Consider the following 16,832-nt stretch of genomic DNA (forward strand, 5'->3'; position numbering starts at 1 on the left):
GTCCTGACAGCTCTAGGAAGGATGTTTCCAAGAAAAAAAAAACAAAAACAGAGAAAACGACAGACAGAGCGAAAAAATCACCTGAAGTATTGACTAATGCTTCTGAATGCATTGAGAGATTTATACATCTTGCAGATAATTTAACCATGATTACAAATGTATGTGTTAACAGAATACGAACCAAATAAACTTGGGAGAAGGGAGACAATTATTATTTCTCAGTTAAGTAAGTTTACAAGAAAAAAACATAATCACAGAATACTCTAAGCTCAGCTATGAATAATATTCATGAGACACAATAATGTAAATGCTGACTACTGCTTTAACTCTTACAGCCAGAAATTAGAAAGAATTCAACAACTCAAAACTAAGAAAAACCACCCAAATTTTTAAATGGTATCTGCTTTTAAAATATAAGCAGACAGCTCACCGAGGAAGATATTCTACTATTAGGTATTTGCCAAAGAAAAAAAATGAAAATATGTCTGGAGTAACAGACAAATTTGGCCGTGGAGGACAAAGTGAAGCAGGGCAGAGGCTAACAGGGTTTTACCAAGAGAATGCACTGGTCACAGCAGACACCCTCTTCCAACAACACAAGAGAAGACTCTGCGCATGGACACCACCAGATGTCAAAATCAGATTGATTGTATTCTTTGCAGCCAAAGATGGAGAAACTCTATAAAATCAGCAAAAACAAGACCAGGAGCTGACTGTGGCTCAGATTATGAACTCCTTATTCCAAAATTCAGTCTTAAATTGAGGAAAGCAGGGAAAACCAATAGACCATTCAGGTATGACCTAAATCAAATCCCTTATGATTATACAGTGGAAGTGACAAATAGATTCAAAGGATTAGATCTGATAGACAGAGTGCCTGATGAACGAACTATGGATGGAAGTTCCTGACATGATACACGAGGCAGTGATCAAGACCAGTCCCAAGAAAAAGAAATGCAAAAAGGAAAAATAGTTGTCTGAGGAGGGCTTACAAATAGTTGAGAAAAGAAGAGAAGCTAAAGGCAAGGGAGATAAGGAAATATATACCCATTTGAATGCAGACTTCCAAAGAATAGCAAGGAGAGATAAGAAAGTCTTACTCAGTGATCAATGCAAAGAAATAAAAGAAAACACTAGAATGAGAAAAACTAGAGATCTCTTCAAGAAAACTAGAGATACCAAGGGAACATTTCATGCAAAGATGGGCTCAATAAAGGACAGAAATGGTATGGACATAAAAGAAGCAGAAGATATTAAGAAGAGGTGACAAGAATACACAGAAGAACTATGCAAAAAAGATCTTCATGAGCCAGAATACCACAATGGTGTGACCACTCACCTAGAACCAGACATCTTGGAATGTGAAGTCAAGTGGGCCTAAGGAAGAATCACTATGAACAAAGCTAGTGGAGGCGATAGAATTCCAGTTGAGCTATTTCAAATCCTAAAAGATGATGCTGTGAAAGTGCTGCACTCAATATGTCAGCAAATTTGGAAAAGTCAGCAGTGGCCACAGGACTGGAAAAGGTCAGTGTTCCTTCCAATCCCAAAGAAAGGCAATGCCAAAGAATGTTCAAAGTAACACACAATTGCAGTCATCTCACATGCTAGCAAAGTAACACACAAAACTCTCCAAGTCAGGCTTCAACAGTACATGAATCATGAACTTCCAGATGTTCAAGCTGGTTTTAGAAAAGGCAGAGGAACCAGAGATCAAATTGCCAACATGCACTGGATCATCAAAAAAGCAAGAGGGTTCCAGAAAAACATCTATTTCTGCTTTATTGACTACGCCAAAGCCTCTGACTGTGTGGATCACAATAAACTGTGGAAAATTCTGAAAGAGATGGGCATACCAGGCCACGTGACCTGCCGCCTGAGAAATCTGTATGCAGGTTAAGAAGCAACAGTTAGAACTGGACATGTAACAACAGACTGGTTCCAAATCGGGAAAGGAGTATATCAAGGCTGTATATTGTCACCCTGCTTATTTAACTTATATGTAGAGTACATCAGAATCCACAAGCTGGAATCAATATTGCCAGGAGAAATATCAATAACCTCAGATATGTGGATGACACCACCCTTATGGCAGAAAGTGAAGAGGAACTAAAAAGGCTCTTGATGAAAGTGAAGGAGGAGAGTGAAAAAGTTGGCTTAAAGCTCAACATTCAGAAAACTTAAGATCATGGCATTTGGTCCCATCACTTCATGGGAAATAGATGGGGAAACAGTGGAAATAGTGGCTGACTTTATTTTTTGGGCTCCAAAATCACTGCAGATGGTGACTGCAGCCATGAAAATAAAAGATGCTTGCTCCTTGGAAGGAAAGTTATGACCAACCTAGATAGCATATTAAGAAGCAGGGACATTACTTTGGCAACAAAAGTCCATCTAGTCAAAGCTATGGTTTTTCCAATAGTCATGTATGGATGTGAGAGTTGGACTATAAAAAAAGTTGAGCACCGAAGAATTGACTCTTTTGAACTGTGGTGTTAGAGAAGACACTGTGAGTCCCTTGGACAAGGAGATCCAACCAGTCCATCCTAAAGGAGATCAGCCCTGGGTGTTCATTGGAAGGACTGATGCTGAAGCTGAAACTCCAGTACTTTGGTCACCTGATGCGAAGAGCTGACTCATTGGAAAAGACCCTGATGCTGGGAGGGATTGAGGGCAGGAGGAGAAGGGGACGACAGAGGATGAAATGGCTGGATGGTATCACCGACTCAATGAACATGAGTTTGAGTAGGTTCCAGGAGTTGGTGATGGATAGGAAAGATTGGTTTGCCACAGCCATGGGGTCACAGAGTCAGACACGACTGAGCGACTGAACTGAACTGAAAGATTTAAGCATGAAATATGCATAGCAGCTTAATTCATAGTAGTCCCTAAACAACACAGATACCCAACGAGAAAAGAATAAGCAAATTGTGATGTAGTCTACAATAAAATACAACTAAATGACACAAAGGAGCAAACAATGAAGAATCTAAAAATATACATATGCTTAATGAAAGAAGCTAAACATAACAGAATACATACTTTATCATTCTCCTTATATGAAGTTCTAGAAGAAAGAAGAGAACGCTGATACACAGAATTGGGAGAAAAGAGATTTCAGATGGAACCAATTGCCTGAGCAAAGGCAGAACAAAGGGAAAGCATGGGGCTTCTCTAGAAAAAGGTGCGATTTTATTTTCACTGATAAGTAGTGTGCAGGTTGAGATCTGACTAAAAAAGTTAGGGTCATATCTCTCTTTTTTTTGGCCCTACCTCGAGGCTTGCAGAATCTATTTCCCTGACTAGGAATTGGACCCGTGCCCTCAGAAGTGAAAGCATGGAGTCCTAGCCACTGGACCACCAGGGACTTTCCAGGGTCGTATTTATATCTTAAAGACCTTGGACACAGTACTAATTTGAACTTTGTCCTCTTGAACAACAAATGGTTTCAGTAATTCCTGAACTTCCCTGTTGAAAATTTTGTCTTCTTTGCTGGTTGGAATTTTTCATTGCTGGAGGATGAAGCAAGAGAGAGAATGAATTTGAAGGTTTGAATGTTTCATAATGTCCTCTAAATGAATTTTTTTTTCAATGAATGTTTTAAATACTTGTGCTCAGTTGTTCAGTCACATCCAGCTCTTTTGTGACCCCATAAACTGTAGCCTGCCAGGCCCCTCTGCCATGGAATTTCCCAGGCAAAAATACTGGAGCTGGTTGCCATTTCCTACTCCAGGGGATCTTCCTGACCCAAGAGTTGGGATGGAAGTCATGTCTTTTCTGTCTCCTCATTGGCCGGCAGATTCTCTACCACCAGTGCCACCTGGGAAGTCCCTTTAAATGCTTATCATTGTCTTATTTGCTCCTCGTGTTTATTTTCAGTTGTGGCCAACTGAGTAATGGTCCCACAGAGATGTCCCTGTCTTAGTCCTGTGGAACCTATGACTACATCAGCTTACATGGTAAAAGGGACTTTGCAGATGTGGTTAAATTAGGGATCCTGAGATGGAGGGATTATAATGGATCATCTGGATGGGTCCAGTAGATTCATAAGTGAAGACAATCGTAGAGAGAAGGCAATGTGGTGATGGAAGCAGAGAGATATTTGAAGGTGCTTTGCTGCTGGCTTTGAAGATGCAGGAAGGTGCTATGAGACAGCGAATGCAGAAAGACGGTAGAAGCTTGAAAACTCAAGGAAGCAGATTCTTCCCTGGGGTCTCCAGAAGGAACAAACTCTGCTGACACCTTGACTTTAGTTCAATGAGATGATCGTTGGACTTCTGTCTCCAAAAGATAATAAATCCAGGTCGTTTTAAGCCATTCAGATGGTGGTCATTTGTTACCGCAGCAATAGGAAGTGAGTAGAGGTTTTGGTCTCTGAAAGTGTCTGTCTTTCTGCCTCCCTTTGTCTTCAGATCCCAGACTACGCTTGGGAGGGACATCATGAGCATTTACCTCTGGCTAATCTTGGCCAGAGTCCGCCAGGAGCATCCCCCAAAGAAGTGGAATTGGAGAAGGAGTGTGGTGAGTTCAATCATTGGAAGAAAGATTTTTTTCTGGCTCCAAACTCTGCCAACTCTACTCTAACAAATGCTAAAAATATGAAAGTGGTTTGGAAGTGGGTAACGGGTAGAAGCTGGAAGAAGTTTGAGGAACATGACAGAAAATCCTAGATTGCCGTTAACACACAGTTAGTAGAAATGTGGGTTTGGGGGACTTCCCTGGTGGTCCAGTGGTTAAGACCCCAAGCTGCCACTGCAGAGGCATGAGTTTGAACCCTGCTCAGGGAACTAAGATCCCGTATGCCATGCGACACAGCCAAAAAAAAAAAAAAAAAAAAAAAAAGAAATATCAGTGTCTGCTGATAAAGTCTCAGGAGGAAAAGAGGACTATGTTTTTGGAAACTGGAAGCAAGAGGGTTCTGTTATATAATAGTAATACTGTGTCCTATAAATTATACAGAAAACAGAACTTGTAAGCAACAAATTTGGGTATTTGGTTGAGATTTCCCAGAGAAGTTTTGAAGGTGTGACCTGGTTTCTCCTTGTTGCTTTTGGTAAAATGTGAAAAAAAAAAGGTGGAGAGAACTGTTACAAAAAGTTAGCAGAATTTTATTTGGAAAGTCTTAGACTATGCAGATTGCAAATAATGCTGGAGTTAAGAGATTCACTGTTAGGAAAGGATGCTCTGGAGAGTTAGCCAATGATGTGGTTGGTGTGGTATTGTCTTTTTTTAATTCAAAATTTAACTGTGGTAAAATACACATTAAAGTTATCATCTTAACCATTTTAAGTGTGGATAGACTTTTGCTAGTGCTTGGGAAGTACATTGCACAGGAGACAGGGATCAAGACCATCCCCATGGAAAAGAAATGCAAAAAGGCAAAATGGTTGTCTGAGGAGGCCTTACAAATACCTGTGAAAAGAAGAGAAGGGAAAAGCAAAGGAGAAAAGCAAAGATTTTCCCATTTGAACGCAGAGTTCTAAAGAATAGCAAGGAGAGATAAGAAAGCCTTCCTCAGCGATCAATGCAAAGAAATAGAGGAAAACAACAGAATGGGAAGGACTAGAGATCTCTTCAAGAAAATTAGAGATACCAAGGGAACATTTCATGCAAAGATGGGCACAATAAAGGACGGAAATGGTATGGACCTAACAGAAGCAGAAGATATTAAGAAGAGGTGGCAAGAATATACAGAAGAACTGTACAAAAAAGATCTTCATGACCCAGATAATCACGATGGTGTGATCACTCACCTAGTAGCCAGACATCCTGGAATGTGAAGTCAAGTGGGCCTAAGGAAGAATCACTATGAACAAAGCTCGTAGAGGTGATGGAATTCCAGTTGAGCTATTTCAAATCCTGAAAGATGATGCTGTGAAAGTGCTGCACTCAATATGTCAGCAAATTTGGAAAAGTCAGCAGTGGCCACAGAACTGGAAAATATCAGTGTTCATTCCAATTCCAAAGAAAGGCAATGCCAAAGAATGCTCAAACTACTGCACAATTGCACTCATCTCACACGCTAGTAAAGTAATGCTCAAAATTCTCCAAGCCAGGCCTCAGCAATACATGAACCGTGAACTTCCAGATGTTCAAGCTGGTTTTAGAAAAGGCAGAGGAACCAGAGATCAAATTGCCAACATCTGCTGGATCATTGAAAAAGCAAGAGAGTTCCAGAAAAACATCTATTTCTGCTTTATTAACTATGCCAAAGCCTTTGACTGTGTGGATCAGAATAAACTGTGGAAAATTCTGAAAGAGATTGGAATACCAGACCACCTTACCTGCCTCTTGAGAAACCTATATGCAGGTCAGGAAGCAACAGTTAGAACCTGACATGGACCAACAGACTAGTTCCAATAGAAAAGGAGTATATCAAGGCTGTATATTGTCACCCTGCTCTTTTAACTTATATGCAGAGTACACCATGAGAAATGCTGGGCTGGAAGAAGCACAAGCAGAAATCAAGATTGCCAGGAGAAATATCAATAACCTCAGATATGTGAATGACACCACACTTATGGTAGAGAGTGAAGAGGTACTAAAAAGCCTCTTGCTGAAAGTGAAAGAGGAGAGTGAAAAAGTTGACTTAAAGCTCAACATTCAGAAAACTAAGATCATGGCATCTGGTCCCATCACTTCATGGGAAATAGATGGGGAAACAGTGGCTGACTTTATTTTTGGGGGCTCCAAAATCACTGCAGATGGTGACTGCAGCCGTGAAATTAAAAGACACTTACTCCTTAGAAGGAAAGTTATGACCAACCTAGATAGCATATTAAAAAGCCAAGACATTACTTTGCCAACAAAAGTCCATCTAGTCAAGGCTATGGTTTTTCCAGTGATCATGTATGGATGTGAAAGTTGAAATGTGAAGAAAGTTGAGCGCCGAAAAATTGATGCTTTTGAACTGCGGTGTTGGAGAAGACTCTTGAGAGTCCCTTGGACTGCAAGGAGATCCAACCAGTCCATCCTAAAGGAGATCAGTCCTGGGTGTTCATTGGAAGGACAAATGCTGAAGCTGAAACTCCAGTACTTTGGCCACCTCATGCGAAGAGTTGATTCATTGGAAAAGCCCCTCATGCAGGAGAAGATGGGGACGAGAGAGGATGAGATGGCTGGATGGCATCACCGACTAGATGGACATGAGTTTGAGTAAACTCCGAGAGTTGGTGATGGACAGGGAGGCCTGGAGTGCTGCGATTCATGGGGTCGCAAAGAGTTGGACACGACTGAGCGACTGAACTGAACTGAACTGGGAAGTACAGATGGTTAGCAGATTCAAGTCCACAGAGGGCTCTTTGAAGGCTTCTATGACTCAGAAGCCAGAAACAGAAATGAAGTGGTTCAGGAAATATCTGTGGAGTTGCCTCTTCTGACAGAGTGAGTTTATCACCCACAATGTTTATGAGCCTGCTGTACCAACAGAAATATAGTCAGGTTGGATGAAAAGGACCAAGGGACAAAGTTGTAAACCTGTCAGATTCCCAAGATCCTACAGACAGAAAACAGGCAGTGGACAACAGAGCTGTATTACTCTTCATAAGATGATTTCAAGGGGGAGAGCTCCAGAGAGCAGAATCAGGAGTCCAGGGGGCAGAGGCATGAGCCATGAAGTTATTTCTATGCTTCTAATGGAGTTTGCCTAGGTGGACTTTACAAGTGATCAACTGACTCTTTTCCTTCATTCTCTCCCTTATTGAATGAGGAAGGATCTGTTACCCTATGCCTGTCCCACCATTCTATTTTTGGAACACAACCTCACTTTCTAATTTCACAGGTCCACAGATTTTGCTCCAGGATAGGTTATACCCAGAAGTGCACCCATACATAATTTAGATGATGAGATATGAGATTTGAGTTGATGCTGTAACAGGCTGAGATTTTGGGAAGCCCCTGTAATAGGTGAACGTATTTTTCATGTGGGACGTATAAGAGTCTGTGAGGACTGGGGGTGGACTGTGATAGGCTGAATAATGGTTCCCACTAAAGATGGCCAAGTCTTAATCCTTGAAACCTGTGAGTATGTTGTCACATACAGTAGAAGGGATTTTGTAGAAGTGACATTGTTGTTCTGTCGCTAAGTTGTGTCTGGCTCTTTGTGACCCCGTGAACTACAGAAGTGACATATGTTGGCCATAAAGATAAAAGACCTTTGGGTCAGAGATACAAATTATTACTTATAGCAAGAAAAAACAGGGGAGGGGGAAGCCAGATCAGCATTGTGGGGTCGCTGCCTATGCTCGTTCCCACAGGTGTTAGCTGTTCATGCACTGCTTCCACCACAGGAAACAGGTTTGAAGGGGCTACTGGTACATCTTCCTACCCTTCTCCACAAAGAGATTACTCATTATTACTCTTGGAAGGCAAGCAAATGTCTCCAGGGAAGTAAGAAGACTTGACCTTTACTTCCCAGGGATGTTCCTTGGGAAGAAGGATGTTTCTAGTTTCACCATCCTGGAATATTCTCTTACACGCATATTCTTAATTTAAATCCAAAAACTTTCATTCAGAGGATTCAGATTGTGCAGAAATGTGAACTATTCATGGAGAATTGTCTTCCAACTTAAAGCACCCAAAAGGGAGATAAGTCTATTACTTTTAACAGAAAAGAAAAACCTAAAAAAATCCCCAAAGATTACAATAATGCTAGGAGAGGCTGCAAAGAAACAGGTGGGTAGGGGAGTCAGGAAATAGGAGAGGCAGAAGTTGAAAGCAGTTTTAGGAAGAACTGTTAAGCAATTAAGCTGCTTTATTTTCAGCAATGACGTGAGGAAGCAACATCAAATCAGTGCTGTTTGGTAACACTTCTAATCTGATAAAGATCAGATTTCACAAAAAATTTTGGTCACACCTTGGGGCATTTGGGACCTTAGTCCCCTGAAGTGAAGGGAAAGTCACTCAGTTGTGTCTGCCTCTTTGCGACCCCATGGACTACACAGTCCATGGAATTCTCCAGGCCAGAATACTGGAGTGGGTAGCCTTCCCCTTCTCCAGGGGATCTTCCCAACCCAGGGATCGAACCCAGGTCTCCCACATTGCAGGCAGATTCTTTACCAGCTGAACCACAAGGTTAGCCCCCTGACCAGGGGTTGAACCTGAACCCCCTGCACTGGAAGGTGAAGTCTTAACCACTGGATCACCAGGTAAGTTCCCCCAAATCATATATTTAAATGTAAAAAAGGGCAAAGAAATTTGCCATACATTAGTTATTCCAGGGAATATGAGCTCAGGTTACAAGTGATAGGTATCACAGATTCATTTGTGCCTCAGCAAATGTAAATGGAATATCCACTTACTATGTATCATGCAAGATGGGACACAATTTCTGCTCCTATGGAGCATGCATTCCAAGGTGGCAGACTGACAGAACCAGTAATCAAATAAATACAAATATTAGAAATTACATACCACCAAGAAAGCAAAGAAATAGAAGGAAGAATAATAAAAAATGTTCCAAACTAAGGTGATTAGGAAGGACTTCTTTAAAGAGGCAACCTTTAAATTCAATCTATTCTCAAAACAGAAGTCAGAGGGAGTTTTTGAAAACCTAATTCGCACCACGTCTCTCCTGCACAGAACCCTTAAATTGCTCTCCATGCCACTGACAAAACCTAGAGGCCCTATAATGGTCCAGTCCTTCATGATTTGGTTCTCAAATACTTCCCTGACCTTTCTTTTACTTTCTATAGCACTTGTTGCATTGCATGTGTGCTCAGTCATGTCCCAACTCTTCGTGACCCCAGGGACTGTAGCCCATCAGCTTCCTCTGTCCATGTAATTCTCTAGGCAAGAATACTGGAGTGGGTTGCCATGCCCTCCTTCAGGGCAACTTCCCACCCCAGGGATCAAACCCATGTCTCGTCTCCCGCATTGCAGGGGGATTTTTTTTTTTTTTTTCTTAACCATTTAGCCACTGAGGAAGTCCATTCCTATAGCACTTATTATCTGGTAAATATTATCAAGGTTGTATTTATTACATTTATCGTCTTTCTCTCCTTGCCGGAACTAAAGCTCCATTGGAGAATGATCTTTTGTTTTCTTCATTTCATATCCCAAATGCCTCTACAAGAGTGCATGTCCTCTAATCAAAATTCATTAGATTTCTGTTCAATGGGCATAAAATTATGATTTTATTAGTATTTAAATATAACAAAAATAAAACATAGGTTACCACATACACTGCTATATTAACATTTAAATACAACACAGGAAAGGATCACAAAATATGAAACGCAAACAAAAACCGGGTCAAACTGATTTAATGTGGGGAGTGTCCTGCCTGCTCATGAGCTCGTTCCAGTCTGGAACACAGGAAGAGAGTGCTACCCGCATTTCTGCTGCACCACTGAATCCATTCCTTTCCTTTGTTTTTAACTGGGTTAAGACCGAAAACCCCAGTTCACACAAACTAGTTGTCGTGAATGGTAATAGTAGCAGGACGCTCTTTGGACTTAGCAAAGGAGTCTTCCTTTATCTTAATCCAAAATGCTGATAAACTTAATGCTCCATAATCATTCTTCAATGTGAATGAAGAACTGAGCTGCAATAATTCATTCTCTTCTTCAGGCACCAGGTCTAACTCAGTTATTGATTCTGGGTTTCGAAAAGCAAATGGATCTTTTACCCAACAATTTTGTCTTAGTGTTTCAAATTTCTCTTCTGGGAAGAAATGGTTAAAAGTCTGAGAGAGAGACGTGAGATGCAACAGTATCTCTAGTTTTATTTCCTCCAAAATGTTCTCATTAATAACATTCTCTTCCATGTGCTGCAAAAATCTTGGAAACATGTAATAGCTAGGATGGTTGCTTTTCAGTCTCGCTTGCCACAATAGTCTTTTGGAATCCTTGGATCCGTTCCATCTGTTGGAATACATCATTGTTTTTCCCCTGTACTTTTAAACTGAGTTCATTAAGGATCCCAAAACTATCTGTTAAATATGCCAGTTTCATTACCCAAATATCATCCTCAAAAATAGTTGCCAAAAATAAAAAAAAATAGTTGCCAAATGAGATTTCTTTTCAGTGAGAAAAATGTGAATCTCCTTCCTGAGTTCATAAACCCTGCTTAGTACTTTCCCTTGAGACAACCAGCGGACTTTGGTGTGATACAGTAAGTGGGTATAGTTAGCTCCAATCTCTGAACAGGTTTCAAGCAGTCGGCTGTTTAGTGAGCTTCCTTTAATAAAATTAACAACTTTCACCGCATTTTTCAATACTTCCATGAGATTTTGTGGGATCTCTCTGGACACTAACGCTTCACGATGTATAAAACAGTGATTCCACGTGGCACTAGTCACCTCCAGCAACTTTTTAATTACTCTGCTCTGTTTCCCAGTTATGTTTGCTGTTCCGTCACTTGTGATTCCTTTGCAGTTTTTCCAGTTTAAGTTATAGTGACCAACAATGCACTTTTCCAATTCTGTGAAAATATCTAATTCACGTAGGCATGAGGTTAAGTTTAAACAACACAAAAAATCCTCCACGAAATCACCTTGCCACGTGTATCTCACATAGACTAAAAGTGCTGTGCAGCTTCTATTATCAGTGCTTTCATCCAACTGAACTGCAAAGTCTATTCCTGACTGTAATCGAGTAGTAACTGTGGCCTCTAAATGCTCGGCAACTGTACAAATGTGAAGAGCTATCGTGCTGTCATTAGGAATAGTTTTTAATTTATCTGCAGATTTATCATCAAAAATTGTACGCACCATATCCAAGCATGCTGGAAGGATAATTTTTTCTGCAGCTGTGTAAGCCATTTTCTCTTTTGCTACACGATATGCAACCAAGTAGGATGATAATAAGGCTTTCTCACTGACAGCAGAATAGCTACGAAATGGTGTTGGTGACTTTACATCTTTTTTCTTCCTTTGAAAATATTCAAGAGGCTTATAAGTTCAGCATGCTGTGTTTCTAAGTGCCTTTTTAATTTTGAAGGTTTTAAGCTTTCGTTTGCAAGAATATTATTACAAATAACACACTGAGGTCTGTCACTTTCAAAGGGTTTTTCACATTTGATAAAACCATATTTTAAATATTCTTCATTATAACGTCTTACACTGACTTTTTTCTTTTTGAAATGTGGTTCAAATGCAGTTGATGTTTGCAGATTAGAGTTAACATTTTTCTCAAAGTTGTCACTGGTCACACTTCCAGATCCAGAGGTAGAACATGAACATGCTTTTGCATATTTTGCTTCATTACTCCTCTCTCTTTTAAAAAAGAAATGATCCATTTAAAAAGCAATTTTGAGGGGAGGGGGGAAAATAAATAAATAAAAAGCAATTTTGAATGTTACAATTGCCACTAACTCAAATATATATGTATGTGTGTATACATATTTATAGCCTAGATAACATCTTTCCAAAACATTTAATTTGCAGCTGAATCTCAGTTGAACATCTCAGATTTTATATCCAGTTGCAAGTTATAATATACAACTATGCTGCACATCAGCCGTTTTGTTATGAAAACCAAACATCAATGGACAAATGATTGAAAAACTGCTTCTTAAGCAATCAATGGACACTATATTCATCATATCCATCTTTTCACACACTGAAACTGACCTTAGTATTCCCTGCAAGGTGCACAATTCTGTCAAAAGGATTTATGCAAAGCACTCTGATATTTCATTTTTAAAAAATGTTCATCATGACTCACAAAATTGATTTCCTGACCTACTAAATAGGTCCCACACATAACATGAAAAATACTGATACAGAGACATTTTCTTCTGTTGTGTTGGCAGCCTGACTACGTCTGCTTGATGATCAAAGAAACTAGCTGATCTGCTAAACTGTTGGCTGACACTGGAACTTCCTTGAAGTGGTGGGTATGTATCTCAGATTTTTATTCCTGATACTTTCTGATGGGAAGCATATTTTTTAAGATGGCAAATTATGCTTTGATCTAGTAAGGTTCCAACAAGGTTTTCCATGGCTAGGTCAACTATATGGCTGGAGCTGGTGGTGATATATCTTTAGAGCTTTCTTGGAATGCATCCTTGACCTGGGAATAAGACCAGAAATATGACATTAAACATTACAAGACAGAGAAGTACTGTTCCCAGCTATAGTGACCTTTACAAGATCCAAGGTCATGAATGTTGAAGCAAAAAGCTATAGTTCTCCTCACCACCATGTTATACAGGTTTAGGCCCATTTCTAAAAGGCAGAACACTTGAACCAAGACTGGGAGAGAGAAAAAATGATGTAATACCTGGGGGTCAGTACCAGCAGATGCAGAGTACACTGCCAAAGCCGAACACAGCAGACCATGGAGAAGCACAGCTCATTCACTAACTGTTTTTTCCTCTTGGCTCACTGTGACTGGGCCCATCTAGAAAGTACTTACTGCACTGCTTTCATGAACTTGGGACATTTGGGTCTTAGCAGCATAATACAGCACTTCCTTACAAACCTCTCCATTAAGTGATGCCACTTTCTGTGTGTGTTTGGGGTGGGGGTAAGAATGGAATGGAAGAAGGGTAAAGTCGTCCATTTGTGCTCAGTCACATCTGACTCTGCAATCCCAGGACTGTAGCCCGCCAGGTTCCTCTGTCCATGGCATTTTCCAGGCAAGAATACTGGAGTGGGTTGTCATTTCCTCCTCCAGGGGATCTTCCAACCCAGGGTTTGAACCGAGGTCTTCTAAACTGGCAGGTGGACTCCTTACTGCTGAGCCATCAGGGAAGCCCACGAATGATCTGCATGCCACCAGTTTTCATCAGCCTGTCACCACTGCATTTATTCCGGTCTAATCTTTTAAAAATCATGCCATATTTGAAAGAGGCATCATGTTTTGACTTTGAAACAAGAAAGATGCTGCCAGAGGAAGAAGGCCTTGGTGGCAGTCTTCTGTAAGACTTCATTAAATTGTATTTACCAGTAAACTTGAAGGGGACTTATAGTATGTCATATATAATACATTTTTTTAATGTTATAAACTTAGAGAGCAACTTTAGGTCACAGCAAAACTGAGCACAAGGTAGAGATTTTTTCCCACATAGCCCTGCCCCCACATCCACAGTCTTGCCCATTATCAACATCCCTCACCAGAGTAGTGGTACATGTTATAGGTGATAAAGCCACACCAACACATCGCCATCACCCAAAGTCCATCACTTACATTAAGGCTCACTCTTGGGGTTGTGCATCCTATGAGTTATGACAAATGAATAATGGCATGTATCCACCATATGGCATCACACAGAGTATTTTCACTGCCCTAAAAACCCTGTGGCTCTGTCTATTTATCCTTCCCTTCCTTCCTACCCCCACTGATCTCTAGGAGTCACTGATTTTTTTAACCAGCTCAGCTTCATAGTTTTGCTTTTCCCAGGATGCCATACTGTTGGAATTACATGTATACACTTCTCAGGTTGGCTTCTTTCACTTGGTAATATTCATTTAAAGGTCCTCCAGGTAGTTTCATGACTTAATAGCTCATGTCTTCTTAGCACTAAAAAATATCTGGTTATAAGTTTATTTATACATTCACCTACTGAGAGACAGCTTAGTTGCTCCCAATTTTTGGCAATTTGTGAATAAAGCTGCTATAAACATGGGCTGCCAGTTTTTGTGTGTACAACAGTTTTCCACTCCTTTGGGTAAACACTAAGGAACCTGACTGCTGCACTGTTTGTAAACATGCATTTTTAACAAGGATGCTCATTTTTAACAAGTCAGCCATTGGAGAAGACCCTGATGTTGGGAAAGACTGAGGGCAGGAGGAGAAGTGGGCAGGAGAGGATGAGATGGTTGGATGGCACTACTGACTCAATGGACATGAGTTTGAGCAAACTCAGGGAGATAGTGAAGGACAGGGAAGACTGGTGTGCTGCAGTCCATGGGGTTGCAGAGTCGGACACGACTTAGCAACCTACGGGAGAGAGAATTAAGGGTCTGGTAGATGCTTCTGACTTAATCTTCCTTAGATGTTTCCCCAAAGATGACATGTTCAAAACATCTTACCCTCCTCTGAGAAAGAGGCAAAGCTTTTCTTTGGACGTCTCTGTCCGGTCTGCCAAGGTAGTTAGCAGGAGGAATGAGTTTCTGGCAGATGCCTCCCAGATGCAGGCAAAGTATGGGGGACAGCATCATCATATTAAACCAGAACTAAGCTGCTGGAAAAGCAACTGCATCTGGATCTCTTTGATAAATAGGAAGAGCAATAATGCTCTTTAATCGGCTGTGCATCTAGCTTAGCCATTCTTTAGGAGAGACTTTCACGAGTTGAGGTGACCAAATGCCTGTAGCTGAAAGTATCTTATACACCAAGGTGTACTAATGGAGGTATGGGATACAGTTTCAGGTTAGTGCCTTTCCACTAATGAATCTTTTTATCTACCTGTTCCTGGAACAGTGTTTGTCACATGGTAGGTTCTCAATAAATGCATTTGAAAGATTAAACCAGAGAATGAATGACACCTGTAGTAAACTGTACCATGGACATTCTATTTCTATTAGTCAGTGAAAAATAAGTTACCAAACTATATTTGAACAATTTGGTGATATGTAAGACAAAGATTAGTGAGACCTTTAAAACTGGATTGACAATATTCTATTTCAAAATAAACTGCTTATAAAAACATAAACTTAGATTCATCTTAAAAAGTCAAACACGTCAATCTACCTGAAAATAAGAAACAGATTTTTAAAAAATGAATCTCTCATTTATATTATTATGGGTATGAGTAATTCTTTTAGACAAAAACAACGGTCTTTAAATCATTCTGTTCTTTTATATTTTTACTATTCTCATTTCAACCCAATCCTCTTTGAAAATCAAAGTGTTAGTTGCTCTGTTGTGTACAACTCTTAGCAACTCTCATGGATTGTAGCCCACCAGGCTCCTCTGTTCATGGAATTCTCCAGGCAAGATTTCTGGAGTGAGCTGTCATTCCCTCCTCCAGAGGATCTTCCCAACCCAGGGATTGAACCTGGGTCTCCTGCCTTGCAGGCGGATTCTTTACTGTCTGAACCACCAGGGAAGACCCAAAGAGATTACAGAATGATATGAGCTTCAGTCTACCCCATGGACTGTAGCCCACCTGCTAGGCTCCTCCGTCCATGGGATTCTTCAGGCATGAATACTGCAGTGAAGCGCCATGCCCTCCTCCAGAGGATCTTCCCTACCCAGGGATCAAACCCACTTCTCTTGCATCGGCAGAAGGGTTCTTTACCACTAGCGCCACCTGGAAAGCCTCTTTAGGAGTCCATTCGGCTGTGCTTCAGAGCAACAGTGTATACTGCTGTATTCAAAAAGTATTCTTAAAGGGCTTACCCACTCTCTTCAGACAATTCACCTACAGTAACAGTAGACATAGTATATTAGTGTACAGACCTGATAAATGTGAGGAAGAAAGCATGTGGAAGTCCTTTTTTAACTGAAAAAGGATACAAGGTAACAACTAAATGGGAGTCTGAAGTAGAAAATGTTGCAAGCTTGACAGAAGGTATGAAATAACCCTCTACAAAGTGCTGTGAATGAACTAGGAGAATGTTTTAAGGTTTTAAGCAGGCCTGCATGATTGCCTTACACGCTTAACGCAATGATCATTATGATGATGCCTGATAGGTGTGGTCTTTAATGACCTGCCATGAATTTTTACCTATTAGACATATGTCCATAATGCTCTGAGTACTATCTTCTAAAAATACAGCTCTGATCAGATTGCTCCTAATTCAAAAACCTCTACTGGCTATGAACCAGTGCAATCTCTTCAGGATAATGTCATTTAAATGGGTATCTCCTACAATCCTACACGGCCTGCTGTGAGTTCCTGAAATACCTCGGGCACTTTCACACTTCTGCTTTCATTCTGAC

This window comes from Muntiacus reevesi, chromosome 22, assembly GCF_963930625.1.
Source record: "Muntiacus reevesi chromosome 22, mMunRee1.1, whole genome shotgun sequence".
Taxonomy (NCBI): domain Eukaryota; kingdom Metazoa; phylum Chordata; class Mammalia; order Artiodactyla; family Cervidae; genus Muntiacus; species Muntiacus reevesi.